This window comes from Pelodiscus sinensis, chromosome 3 (assembly GCF_049634645.1).
Source record: "Pelodiscus sinensis isolate JC-2024 chromosome 3, ASM4963464v1, whole genome shotgun sequence".
In the NCBI taxonomy this organism is placed as follows: domain Eukaryota; kingdom Metazoa; phylum Chordata; order Testudines; family Trionychidae; genus Pelodiscus; species Pelodiscus sinensis.
Window position 1 is genome coordinate 103259783 of NC_134713.1, and position 13911 is coordinate 103273693.

Consider the following 13911-nt stretch of genomic DNA (forward strand, 5'->3'; position numbering starts at 1 on the left):
CTCCCTTCAGCACAATCCCCTTCCTCTCCCACCCCTTCCTCTTATTTTTCCCCCTCCTCTCCCCTTCCCTTCCTTCCCTTCGGCTTCTGCCTCCAATTCGCAGGGCTGGAGTCAGAGCTGGCCCAAGCTACAGGCCGACCAGGCCCTAGCTGGGGTGCCCCCAGGACGCCGCACGGTGCTGCCAGGCTGGGCAGGGGTGTCCCCGGGGCGCCTCGGGGGGACCGTGCGGTGCTGCTGGGCCGGGCAGGAGCATCCCCAGGGCGCTGCGTGGTGCTGCCGTGCGGGGAGGAGGGTGCCTCAAGGGGTGGCCGCACGGTGTCCCCAGGGCACCTGAGGGGGCGCCGCGCAGTACTGCCAGGCTGAGGGGAAGGTGCCTCGGGGGGCCACACGGTGCTGCCGGGCCGGACGGGGCGCCCCCGGGTGCATAAGGGGCGGTGTTGCGGGGCCCGGAGCGCAAAAATGGCTCGGGCCAACCAACATTTGTAGTAGGGCCTCAGCTGCTTCTGGAGCTGGGCCACACAGTTTGAAAGTCCCGGGCCGTGATGTCACGTCACAGCCAGGCGTCTCCCCTCTCACCTGTTCCGCGGCATTTCAGCACGCCGCGCATGCGCACTCTGCCCCACAGTGCCCCGTAGATGGCCGTGGGGAATTTAAAGTGAGGGTTTGTGGCGCTCCGTCACAAATTCCTCTCCTCCTCCGGCAGTCACTAGCTGGCCCAAGACATTAGGGTGTGCCTAGGCACACCCGGCACACCCTGTACGCATGCCTATGGTAATATCTGAGGACACAGTAAATGCATTTTCGATTGCTAGATGGAATGTTCAGTTGAATTGCAGCAGGTGGGTAAGAGCCTTTGTAAGAGCATTAAGACTTGCCGGCTGAAAGCTTGATTACTGGGACCTAGCTGACACTGCCAGGAAGGGGCTCTAATTGGTTCATTCATAGTTTTACTTGCAGTTAATAAAGCCACAAATCATTAAATGGGTCAAGATTGGAGCTGTGGTGACTTAAGTTTTCCTGCAGTGGCTTTGAAAAGTACCTAACATCTGTATCAGACAGCACCTGGTCCTGGGGACATGGTCCTTCGTCTAAGAGAGCAGAGTGAGCAATGAGGTAAAATTGCCAAGCGTGCAACCCAATGGTTGCACAAATTATCTGAGCCCAGGGCATAGGAAACCCAGGATCATTAGATGGCCTAAATGGACATCACTGAGTAAAGTTGGGGAAAAGAAGGTAAGTTAGCAGAGGTGTCTAGGGATGATCCCCCATCTGGGACTGCCCCAGGCCCCTCAGCTGCCATTTTGGGAGCTGGGGGAAGCTGCAGCCACACTTACCTGGTCAGTGTGGGTTTTTCCCCCTGTTCGCTGTTACTAGGAAGTGAGGAAAAAGTGCAGAGCCTGCTGTGTCCTCTTGCTCTGGCTGCCCCAGAGGGGCAGAAGAGAAACGCATCCCCTGAAATGACACCCCACACACACTCATCCCTAAGCCCCCCTTCCCTGAATCCTACATCTTCCATATCTGCCCTGCTTTGAGTTCCCCCCCAGCCCTTCATGCCTCCCAACCCTCTGCCCTCAGTCCCCCTGCTCTCCATCCCACACTTAAATTTCTTATAGGTACTACTGTATCACAACTCCCCACACCACCTTCCAAGGGGGGCAGGTTGTGAGAAATTTAAATTACTTTCACCCCAGGGTCTGACCCAATATGGCCGTTCTTACATTCCTATGTTCTCAAAGGGAGATTTTCTCTTTAAGTTATAATAAACTGAAGTAGAAATTGTAACAAGGGTAGATTAAAAAAATCCAGACAGAAGATTGACTTTTTTTAATTTGATATTGTTTCTTCAAGAACAAATGAAAAAAAAGAGAGAAACCAGTTGAAATAGAAAGTTCCTAATTTGTTTCAAACAGATGCTGCTTTTTTCTGTTCAGTATTGTATTTGTCAATTAGTTGCTTGTGGTGCTTTTAGCAAGCCATAGGTTTCTTTATTCTACTTGCTTCAGAAGAGGCTTCATACTCATCTTTATATATTAAATAGGCAGGCAAAGACCTTGTTGTAAAAATGTGGCCAAGAACATACAGGTTATATTTTGGTTACTAAAAATGAACAAATCAATATGATGTACACATTAAAACCACTTTCTTAGAATCTTTTTTATTTAAATGAATCCCACTTGTTCATCTTGTTTTTAACATCTTTAGAAGTTCTTAACTTTATCTTTTTAAATACCAAGCTCTCATATAGACAAATACATACAGAGAAGCATGTTTTACCTAAGATATGAAGACTTGGTAACAGTAGGTATTAAAGAATCCCTAGATGCTATATAATAGAATTCATGCATTATAAGCATCACTAGCATTCTGAAGAATTTAAACTAGATATTAACTTGTCTCTAAGAAACCACTAGTAAATTAATATTGTGAATTTTGCCCTGAAATATGAGACATCCACAACAATTTTTTCATTGCTACACGAGAGCAAATCTTTAGAACAATTCTGAATAAATAAAGTCAACTCAATAGCATAACATTAAGCAGACTTTGAAATATAAAATGACTTCAAATGAAGTGTGAATGAGAAACAGTTATTGACATTGCATTAAATATATTTAATGTATTTTGAATGTAGTTGGTATAGGTAAATTTCTGGTAACAACAAAAATGTATTAAGATATGGACCTGATTTAATTCTCCTGTCATTTGCATTAATTTTACACTGGTATAACACATTGAATTCCTAGAATTACTAAATATTTAACATGGTATTGTTGCATAAATTGCTAGTTTCGTCCTCTGGAGGCTAGTCCAATTTGCCTCAAGAAGAGAGTCACACTTTCAGGCTGGGTCCAACTCCATTTATTGTTTGCAAACAAGGTCGACAAAGGAGCTCAGTGCTCAAAGCAAGGTCGACCTTGAGCAGCCTGAGCTGAAACTTTTATAGATTTCACATTCCTTCTGGTCAGCGTGTCACAACGTGATTGGTTGCTGCAAGTTTACTTAGGTCCCTTATATGAAAAAAGCTAGCAGAAAGTTTAGCAGCTTCAAAGGCATGCGCAATTAGCTAAATGATACGTGCTGTTTCGAGCTTAAGCAATGGGGGAAGAAGCACACTTAGTTTTTACTACAGTATAGCCCTATTTTTGCATGGACTTACGCTCATGCTTAACTTGCACTTACAGTAATGAAAACTACTCAGTACTCACAGGGCATAAAGTTAAGCATATGCACAAGTCTTTTCAGGACTGAAACCTAAGTGAAAGAAGAACTGTGGGCCATGTCCACAATACTTGATTTAGATTTTCAAAAGTGTGTATGTCTACTGTAGGACTATCCTGAACATTGATACATTTCTAGTGTTTGTAATGTTGGTATGATTTCAAAAGGTATTCCCATCTCTTTCTAACTAGATGTTTCCTTAAAATTGCTTGCTTTTGGCACAGCCTTCTTACAAAATGAAAAGAATTCTCCTGCCAGTACTACATTGTAGTATTATGCAAAGCTCCAAGATACTTCCTTTTAGTGTCTGGACTACAGCAGGACTATATATCTGGTACTATATATTTATGTCCGTTTACAAACAAAAGGTAAAATATGGACAACGAGGTAGGAGTGGAAATGTCTTCAAAAGAGGCACTTTGAACCAGCATCTCAAATCAGATGTAATCTAAAGCAATTCCATTAACTCTAATGGAGTTAGACTCACATTTTTAAATGGTTTTCATGTCTGCAATTTCCCACATCAAGGGAGATCAAGCAGAGTTAACTCTGCAGCTCAGTGTAAGAACATACTGAAATGGCTTTAAACTTTCATAATTGCTCTTTCACTGGCCATTCTTGAACAAGGTATGCCAAAGAAAAAAAGGGCAATTGTTTTGGAGGGAAAGGAATTTTTAGCTATCCTCATTTACTTGTTCTCTCAACTTCAGAATATACATAAATGGCTAACCCATATAAATTGAGTAAGCCCCTATGCTCTTTTAATTTATTCCCAAAACCAGGCCCACTGATGGGGGAAGCAAAGAGGGCAACGGCCGTAGGACCTGGCAATTCAAACAGGCCCACAGCTGCCACTGCTGCTACTGTGCCAGTGGCCAGAACTTCAGGCCTTTTAAATCACTGAGGGTATGTCTACACTAGAAAGTTAGTTCGAACTAACGGACGTTAGTTCGAACTAACTTTCCTATGCGCTACACTAGCGCTCCGCTAGTTCGAATTTGAATCGAACTAGCGGAGCGCTTAGTTCGAACTAGGTAAACCTCATTTTACGAGGACTAACGCCTAGTTCGAACTAGCTAGTTCGAACTAAGGGCTGTGTAGCCCTTTAGTTCGAACTAGTGGGAGGCTAGCCCTCCCCAGGTTTCCCTGGTGGCCACTCTGGCCAACACCAGGGAAACTCTATGCCCCCCTCCCGGCCCCGGACCCCTTAAAGGGGCACGGGCTGGCTACGGTGCCCGTGCCAGGTGCAAGCCTGCCAGCACCCAGCTAGCAGACCCTGCACCTGGCACGGCACAGAGCCACCCACCCGATGCCCCCCAGCCCACCCCCTCTTGCCGGGACCAGGCTGGCGGCTCCCGGGAGCTTGCCCTGGACCGCAAGAGGCGGGCACCTTCCTGGGCTAGTGCGGACATCGTGGACCTCGTCCACGATCTCCGCACTAGGCACAGGAAAGTGGCCGTCTAGGGCAGGAGAGCTGCCAGCCTGGCCACCCAGGACCAGGTGTGCATGAAAATCAAGGGGGTCCACTGAGACCCCCGACACTGAGCCCTGAGCTTACAATGGCCGTCCTGGGTCAGACCAAAGGTCCATCTAGCCCAGTAGCCTGTCTGCCAACAGCGGCCAACCCTAGGGACCCTGGAGGGGATGGACCGAAGACAATGACCAAGCCATTTGTCTCGTGCCATCCCTCTCCAGCCTTCCACAAACTTTGGGCAGGGACACCACTCCTACCCTCTGGCTAATAGGACTCCATGGACCCAACCTCCATCACTTTATCTCACTTCTCTTTAAACTCTGTTCTAGTTGTAGCCTTCACAGCCTCCTGCAGCAAGGAGTTCCACAGGTTAACTATTTGCTTTGTCAAGAACAACAACTTTCTCTTACTAGTTTCAAGCCTGCTACCCATTCCTTTCCTTTGGTGTCCTCTAGTCCTTCTTTATGGGAACTCAGGAAGAACTTTTCTGAATGCACCCTCTCCACCCAACCCCTGCTTTTAGAGACCTCTATCCTGTCCCCCCTCCGTCTCCTCTTTTCTAAGCTGAACAGTCCCAGTCTCTGTAGCCTCTCTTCATCTGGGACCTGTTCCAAACCCCTGATCATGTTAGTTGCCCTCCCCTCTCCCAGCCTTTCTCTTCCCCTCTCCCACCTCCTTTTCCCAGTCTCCCCCAGTTTTTTTCAATAAAGACAGAGTCAATGTTGGAAGAAACGTTATCTTTATTTTGTACATCAATAAGAAGGGGGGCTAGGGAAGGGCAAGTGGAAGGAGGTGAGGGAGGAATGGGGTACGAGCCCCCGATGGGGAGGACTGGGCTGGCTCTGCGGGCTTCTGGGGGTGGAAGCTCTCCTGCAGCCCCCCAATTACTCCCTCTCCCCAGATGGCAGCCTGCGGCAAGTGCAGCCGGGCTGATGGCCGAGTGGTGTGATGTGCCCAGTGTGGGCACTCAGGGCACTCCAAGCCAGAACTTCTTTGCAAGCGGGGCACCCCTTAGAACTGTGTGTCCGGGGTGGGGGTCGGGACCCTTTAAGCGCAGCCCTCGGCTAGCCTGAGACAGTATCTCCATGCTCTAAGTCCTCCTTTTATGCCCTGCCGGCACTGCTTCCGGCCATCATTAAGCCCTGTTCAGAGTCCACTCAATGTGGACTTACTAGTTCGAACTAGCAAAACGCTAGTTCGAACTAGTTTTTAGTTCTAGATGCGTTAGTTCGAACTAGCTTAGTTCGAATTAACTAATTCGAACTAAGTTAGTTCGAACTAGCGCTGTAGTGTAGACGTACCCTGAAAGAGTGCTGGGCAGCGTGCTCTGGATGGCACTAGGGGCTGGCTGGACTGTGGCACAGCACAGTCCAGGCAGGTCTGACGATTGGCTGACCCTAGCTCTACCCTTTCACCTGAGGCCCTACAACTTTTTACCCAAGACCTCACCCCTTCCAGGAGTGGAGTGACCCCTACATCAGTGGTCCCCACCACTTCTCATGCTTGCTTCTCTCTCCACAAGCCACAGTTGGGAGCTGGGACCATGGCTGTAGCCGGGGGTGGATCTGTAGCCAGGAGTGGGACCAGTGCTGGGAGTAGAGTTGTGGTGATAGGCCAATGTTGGGGGCAGATCCAGGGCTGAAAACAGTGCTGCAAGCGGAGCCCGAGGCCAAGGGGGATGTATAACTGGAGCTGCATCTGGAACTGTGGCCAGGTGCATATCCATTATCTGGACTAGGAAGCAGGACTGTAGCTTGGGAGCAGAGCTGGGACTGTGGCTGGGAGTAGGGCTGGGACTAGAGCTAGAAGCAGAGTCACAGCAGGACTGGGTGGCACTCCCTAACCACCCGCACCTATGAGGACTAGCCCTTGACCTCAACAAATATTCCTCCGTGACCCACTAAGGGGCACATCCCAGAGTTTGGGGATCACTGTCTTACATTAATATATTGGTATTATAGCTAAAAGAAAATTACAGGACTATTGCATTAAAACTTTCATTTTCATTGGATGTTATTGTATCTTAGTATTTCACTTCTATGGAAATTCTCTAGGAAACATCACATTCTCTTTGGGATAGTTATTACAGAATTTGGTTCTTCTCTGATTTATCTTCTCAATGTATATTTCCCTTCTCCCAGTTTTTGAGTATCAACGTTCTCTTTTTAGCAGTTGGAGTTTTTATCACAGCTATTCTGTCTAAATAAATCATAGTCCAACATGTCACTATCAACAATTATTGCCTCGTTATCTTCACTTTCCATCTTTGTAATACCGAATTTCTGATTTTTCTGCTTGTTTCTATTACAGCCATTCCATACTTCTATAAGGGTACGTCTAGACTACATGCCTCTGGCGACAGAGGCATGTAGATTAGGCTACCCGACAGAGTAAAATGAAGCGGCGATTTAAATAATCGCCGCTTCATTTAAATTTACATGGCTGCCGCGTTGAGCCGACAAACAGCTGATCAGCTGTTTGTCGGCTCAGCGCGATAGTCTGGACGCTCCCCTGCCGACATCAAAGGGAGTTGTCGACAACCCAGGTATGCCTCATCCCAGGAGGCATACCTGGGTTGTCGACAACTCCCTTTGATGTCGGCAGGGGAGCGTCCAGACTATCGCGCTGAGCCGACAAACAGCTGATCAGCTGTTTGTCGGCTCAACGCGGCAGCCATGTAAATTTAAATGAAGCGGCGATTATTTAAATCGCCGCTTCATTTTACTCTGTCGGGTAGCCTAATCTACATGCCTCTGTCGCCAGAGGCATGTAGTCTAGACGTACCCTAAGGCAGCATACACTGATAAACTTGTGTCAACCAAATAACAGACACCTACTCTGAAAAGCTTGCATCCAGTTAAGAATCAGGGCCTGGATCCACAAAGGAAGGGGCTTGGGTGTTTAGGTGCTGAGTATTGCAACATCTCACATTTTGGCACCTAGAAAATCACTGGAATCCACAAAGTCTGAGGTAGCCAGTTAGGCTCCCTATGCAATGCAGCAGGAGATATAGGTACGCAAGAACAAACTGACCAAAAAAGCCAGGACACCATGCAATTCCTTGCATAAACTAGCCAATAGCAGATACCAGGAAGATGGGCACTGAAAATTTCAACAACCATTATTTCTTTTTTTTAAAGAAACGCCACAAAATTAACTCAGGGATATAAAACATGATGTTATAATGATTGTGCTAATATTAAGAAACAAAAGCTAATAAGGGACTCTGATGAACTGCCTAAACTAATAAATGTGGCACTGACTCAACCACTGTAATTAAAGTCTAACTGCATGACTAAACTGTTTTAGATCTGTTTGCTCTAATCTGATGATGCCACAGTAACAGAGAAAAGAAGTGGAAATTTAGCTTTATATGTGATGTCGGGGGAAGAATATGAAATAAATTAAGAAGTTGATTATCGCCTAAAACTCTGTTGGTAAAAAGAGAGGCGCAATGCTTTGGAGCTATTGCATGGCAGAAATAATAACTCCAGAGGTTAATGTAACTGGTTGTTGCTGATTTATAATGTAAGAGTGTATTTTGTCCTGAAAAGATTATTAAAAAATTATGCCAAGAATATCCATGTTAGTAAATGCTCTTATGTTCTTAATTTTGAGGGATTACTTTCAATTATATTTATAGTTCTGCATAGTGTTATTTAAAAGGAAGCACAGGGTAGTATGAATATGCAGTAACCATTTTATACAGTAAATAAATTGCTAATGTTTTGAGTATGTATTTGATTTTCCAGAAGCCTGTATCTGCAATACAATTCCAAATCTAACATAGGCATTGCAGGACTGTTGAATTCATTTATGAAAATATTCAAACCTATTTGAATTTTTATGTACGTGCATGTAAGAGGGAAATTATATTATTAGCTCTTAAGAGTTAATCCCAAGACTAAAACAGTCCTAATTGCTTTAATCAAACTGAATTATTTTTACATTGTATTGACCTAGCTGACTTGGAGGCAAAGGCCTTCTGAGCCACTGGGCTCACAAATGGAAAGCTTATGTGAGGTTACTGGCTGTTTGTGAAGATGTAAGAAATTACTGAATAAATTATACTCTTGGCTACGTCTGCACTGGCAGCTTCTTCTGGAAGAACAGCCGTTCTTCCAGAAAAAACTTGCTGGCTGTCTACACTGCACGAGCGTTCTTAAGAACATAAGAACAGCCGTACTGGGTCAGACCAAAGGTCCATCTAGCCCAGTATCCTGTCTACCGACAGTGGCCAGCACCAGGTGCCCCAGAGAGGGTGGACCGAAGACAATGATCAAGCGATTTGTCTCCTGCCATCCCTCTCCAGCCTCTGACAAACAGAGGCCAAGGACACCATTTTATCCCCTGGCTAATAGCCTTTTATGGACCTAACCTCCATGAATTTATCCAGCTTCTCTTTAAACTCTATTATAGTCCTAGCCTTCACAGCCTCCTCTGGCAAGGAGTTCCACAGGTTGACAACACGCTGTGTGAAGAAGAACTTTATTTTATTAGTTTTAAACCTGCTACCCATTAATTTCATTTGGTGTCCTCTAGTCCTTATATTATGGGAACTAATACATAACTTTTCTTTATCAGCCCTCTCCACACCACTCATGATTTTATAGACCTCTATCATAACCCCCCTCAGTCTCCTCTTTTCTAAACTGAAAAGTCCCAGTCGCTTTAACCTCTCCTCATATGGGACCCGTTCCAAACCCCTAATCATTTTAGTTGCCCTTTTCTGAACCCTTTCCAAGGCCAAAATATCTTTTTTGAGGTGAGGAGACCACATCTGTACACAGTATTCAAGATGTGGGCGTACCATAGTTTTATACAGGGGCAGTAAGATATTCTGGGTCTTATTTTCTATCCCTTTCCTAATAATTCCTAGCATCCTATTTGCCTTTTTGACCGCCGCTGCACTCTGTGTGGAAGTTTTCAGAGAACTGTCAACGATAACTCCAAGATCTCTTTCCTGATTTGTCGTAGCCAAATTAGCCCCCATCATACTGTACGTATAGTTGGGGTTATTTTTCCCGATGTGCATTACTTTACACTTATCCACATTACATTTCATTTGCCATTTTGTTGCCCAATCACTCAGTTTGGTGAGATCTTTGTAAAACAGGGCTTCTTCCAGAAGAGTTATTCCTCTTCCCACGATGAATAAGCTCTCTTGCGCAAGAGCTCTTCAAGAAGAGGCCAGTATAGACAGGCAACATGAATTTCTCACGCAAGAAAGCCCTATGGTTAAAATGGCCATCAGAGCTTTCTTGTGGAAGAAAGCGTCTACACTGCCATGGATGCTGTTGTGCAAAAGCACATCTCTTATGCAAAAGCACATGCCAGTGTAGATGCTCTCTTGTGGAAGAGTTTTTGCACAAGAACTCTTCAGCAAAAGACTTCTTCCAGAAGAAGCTGCTAGTGTAAACGTAGCCTGTATGTGCATGTGCTGTTTTGTAAAGGATTGCAGTATTATAAAGACATTTGCTATCCTGTTTTGAGGGCTTTAATAATGATGCTTCACATTTCTAGCATTTTCCACAGTTGCGGAAACACAATGAGATGTCTTTGAGATGCTACTATTTTCTTTTAAATATCTATGCTGTTTCTTTTAGTGTCTTTGATTTGATATGAACAGATATGTGATTTCTTTCAAAACAAAAAGATTAAATGAACTGTGTCAGCATGAACTTTGCTCATCTAATTTAAAATAGTTATACAGGCAGTCCCCGGGTTACGTACAAGATAGGGACTGTAGGTTTGTTCTTAAGTTGAATCTGTATGTAAGTCGGAACTGGCGTCCAGATTCAGCCGCTGCTGAAACTGATCAGTTTTAACAGCGGCTGAATCTGGACGCCAGTTCTGACTTACATACAGATTCAACTTAAGAACCCCAGGCATCCCAAAGTCAGCTGCTGCTGAAACTGATCAGTGGCTGATTCCAGGAAGCGTGGGGCAGGGGCTTCCTGTAGTCAGCCACTGGTCAGTTTCAGCAGCAGCTGCCTTGGGGACGCCTGGGGCAGAGCAGCTGGGGTGCTGCCAGGTTGGTCCAGTAGCGCCCAGAGCGGCGCTACGGGACCAACCAGCAGCGCCCCAGCTGCTGTACCACAGGCGTCCGGAGCAAAGCCGCGGAGCACGGGGGCAGCGGGACAGCCCAGACGCGTCTGGGCTGTCCGCTGCCCGCGTGTTCCGCCGCTTTGCTCCCCGTCCCCCTGGTCTGCGACCAGGGCGACGGGGAGCAAAGCAGAGCAAAGCCAAGGAGCACACAGGCAGCGGACAGCCCAGACTTTGCTCTGCAGACCAGGGAGACGGGGAGCAAAGCAGAGCAAAGCCGCAGAGCACGCGGGCAGCGGACAGCCCAGACGCGTCTGGGCTTTCCGCTGCCCGCGTGCTCTGCCGCTTTGCTTCCTCTCCCTGGTCTGCTGGAGACCAGGGAGACGGGCCCCGTTCGTAACTGCGGATCCAACATAAGTCGGATCCGCGTAACTTGGGGACTGCCTGTACTGTTACCATATAGAAGCATGCTGATGTATTCTTAGTAAAACATGAATGGTTCAAAACCTTTCCTTTAGGCAGTATTATTTATAATTTATATAAAATAACATTCACCTTTTTAACTTTGCCTTTATGACTTTTTCACAAGCGACGAGGAGTCCTGTGGCACCTTATAGACTAACTGAAGTGTAGGAGCATAAGCTTTCGTGGGCAAAGACCCACTTCATCAGATGCATCTGACGAAGTGGGTCTTTGCCCACGAAAGCTTATGCTCCTACACTTCAGTTAGTCTATAAGGTGCCACAGGACTCCTCGTCGCTTTTGCAGATTCAGACTAACACGGCTACCCCTCTTGACTTTTTCACACGATCACACCAATTTGTAGTTATTTATGTGCTCTTGTTATAATGATGTTGTGAAAAGGTAGTAATTAATCCTAGATGGGCCTGATTAAAGCCAATTGAAGTCAACGGAAGGACACCCCATTGGACTTCAGTGGGTGTTAGAAAAAAACAAATGACTTATTTATAATGCATTCTTAGTTCTTGAGCTGAGATATCTACCACAGGGGGTCCACAAAAGAGTACCTAAGGTCAGGGTAGAATGGAAGCCAGAATCGTGAATTTGTTCCCTCTTGTCTTCACATAGCTGACCAATGCAGAGATAAGAAGTGTCATAGCTAATTGCAAAAGCAGCTTTGAGTTTAGGAGATCTTGCCAATCAAGTATTTCCCTATAAGTGTGACTCGAGTAAAGACCAAAAAAGGTGGAAGTGATACATTAATTAGATTCACATTTCAGGTATGACAAGTGCTTTCTACTCCCAGTTTTTAATCACAAATCCATTTTTCTTCTATTCTGCCTTTTACTCCTGCCATGATAAACAACACTGTAAGATGTTTGATTACTCTTCTGTGTAAAGAAGACAACAATTGGAGAAGATTACAAGCCTAGATTTTTACAGAACTGGAAGAGGTTGTCAAGTGGTAAAATGAAAGACCACCTGCTCTCTCATTTCACCACTTGACAACCTCCTTCAGTTCTTGACAACCTCCTCTAGTATATTGACCATCTCCAAACATGATTTAATATGTATGTTGCACACCAAAGAGCATCTGGGCACTGTATGTTTAATAACAATGATGATAAACCAATCCAGCTATGTTTTCCTGCTCCTCATAGTTTCTTCCCCTTTTTACAGATGGTTGATGGAAATACAGTTAAAGGATCCAAGAAGTACAGAGTTATTAAATACCTGACTCTTCTCCCCATCCCAGTTCTCTTACTATTATTATTAATATAATTAACTTTACTTTGTGAACAAGAAATGGGTTACATCTGTTATATTAATTGTTACAATGTGGTCAGCTGGATCTAGTCTCAAGTATATTCCCGTCAAGACATAATCACTCTCATTTTTCTGTTACCATTATAACTTCTAACATAACCATGTAACCAGGGCAATGCTAAAAGCATAACATTTGGTGCTGGAGAGCAGAGTGCAAATCTTTTTTTCTTATTTCACTCCATTTCCCATGGTTGCTTGGAAACTGACTATAGCACTCCCACTGACCACCTCCTTCCCCTTTATATTATAGTGGGGTTTTTGGTTTGTTCCTGAATTTAAGACAAAAAATTGCAGCCACATTACTTAAGTGAAACATTACTTAAGTGAAACTCAGATCTTCCAGATGATTCAGTGCCTAATGTTTTCCTTTCGGCTGCTGAGACTTCTTGAAGTGTTGTTAGTCATGTATAATGCATTTACAACAGGAAACCCCATATAATAGTGAAAACTAAGCAATACCTGTTTCTCAAAGAAGGAAGGAAAAATACAGAAATTTTCTGCCAAACTGGTAGAAGTTGCTGAAGTGCTTCCCTTCTAAGGACTGCTACGATGCACTGTTATAGATACTATATTACTGTAATTGGGTACCATTGAAGTTCATGCTGTGCTTTTGAAAAATGAAAAGGCTATATTATGTTTGTCACACTCTACAAAGGAAACACATTTTTTCTTTGTAAACACTCATATGATATGTCACATTAATTTTGGGTCACCCATTCCCTGCTCTGATTAATTAAATAGTATTGTGAAGTCACATACAGACAAATATGTTGTTCTATTGTTGTGTGCCTCATTTTAAACAACCAAATCTTTTTTCTTCTTCTAAGCTTCATACTTAATAAGAAGCTTGACATTCCAGGGTTAACAACAGTACATTTAAGGCTCCAAAAATTATAATTAGATTGATTTTGTAATAATTTGCACTTACTGGTACAGCACCTTTTACCTGAGGATCTCAGACCTACTTTGCAAATGCTAATTAAGTTTCAGCACTCCCTGAGCTGGATAAGTATCGCTGGTAAATCCTCTTCATGTGAAGTTAAAGGGTCAAAGTAGGGTTATCAAGTTATTAAAAAAAAATCACAATTAATTGTGCGATTAAAAAAATCATGATTAATCACCCTTATAAACAATAACAAGACTCCAGCTGACCCTGGGCTCCGCGTTACGCTGCCCCTTTGAAACGCCAGTAGCTGCGTGGAAATGCCTACAATTAAGGCACATTAATATTTTTAACGCGTTAATTCTGTGCTGCATTGATAGCAGGCATTAACGTGTGTTAATTGACAGCCATAGGTCAAAGTAATGTAAGGAGGCCCTAATAGCCCTGATCTGTTGAAGAGCCAGCACTGCAGAAAAAAGGCTTAAAGATGTCTTTGTGAGTC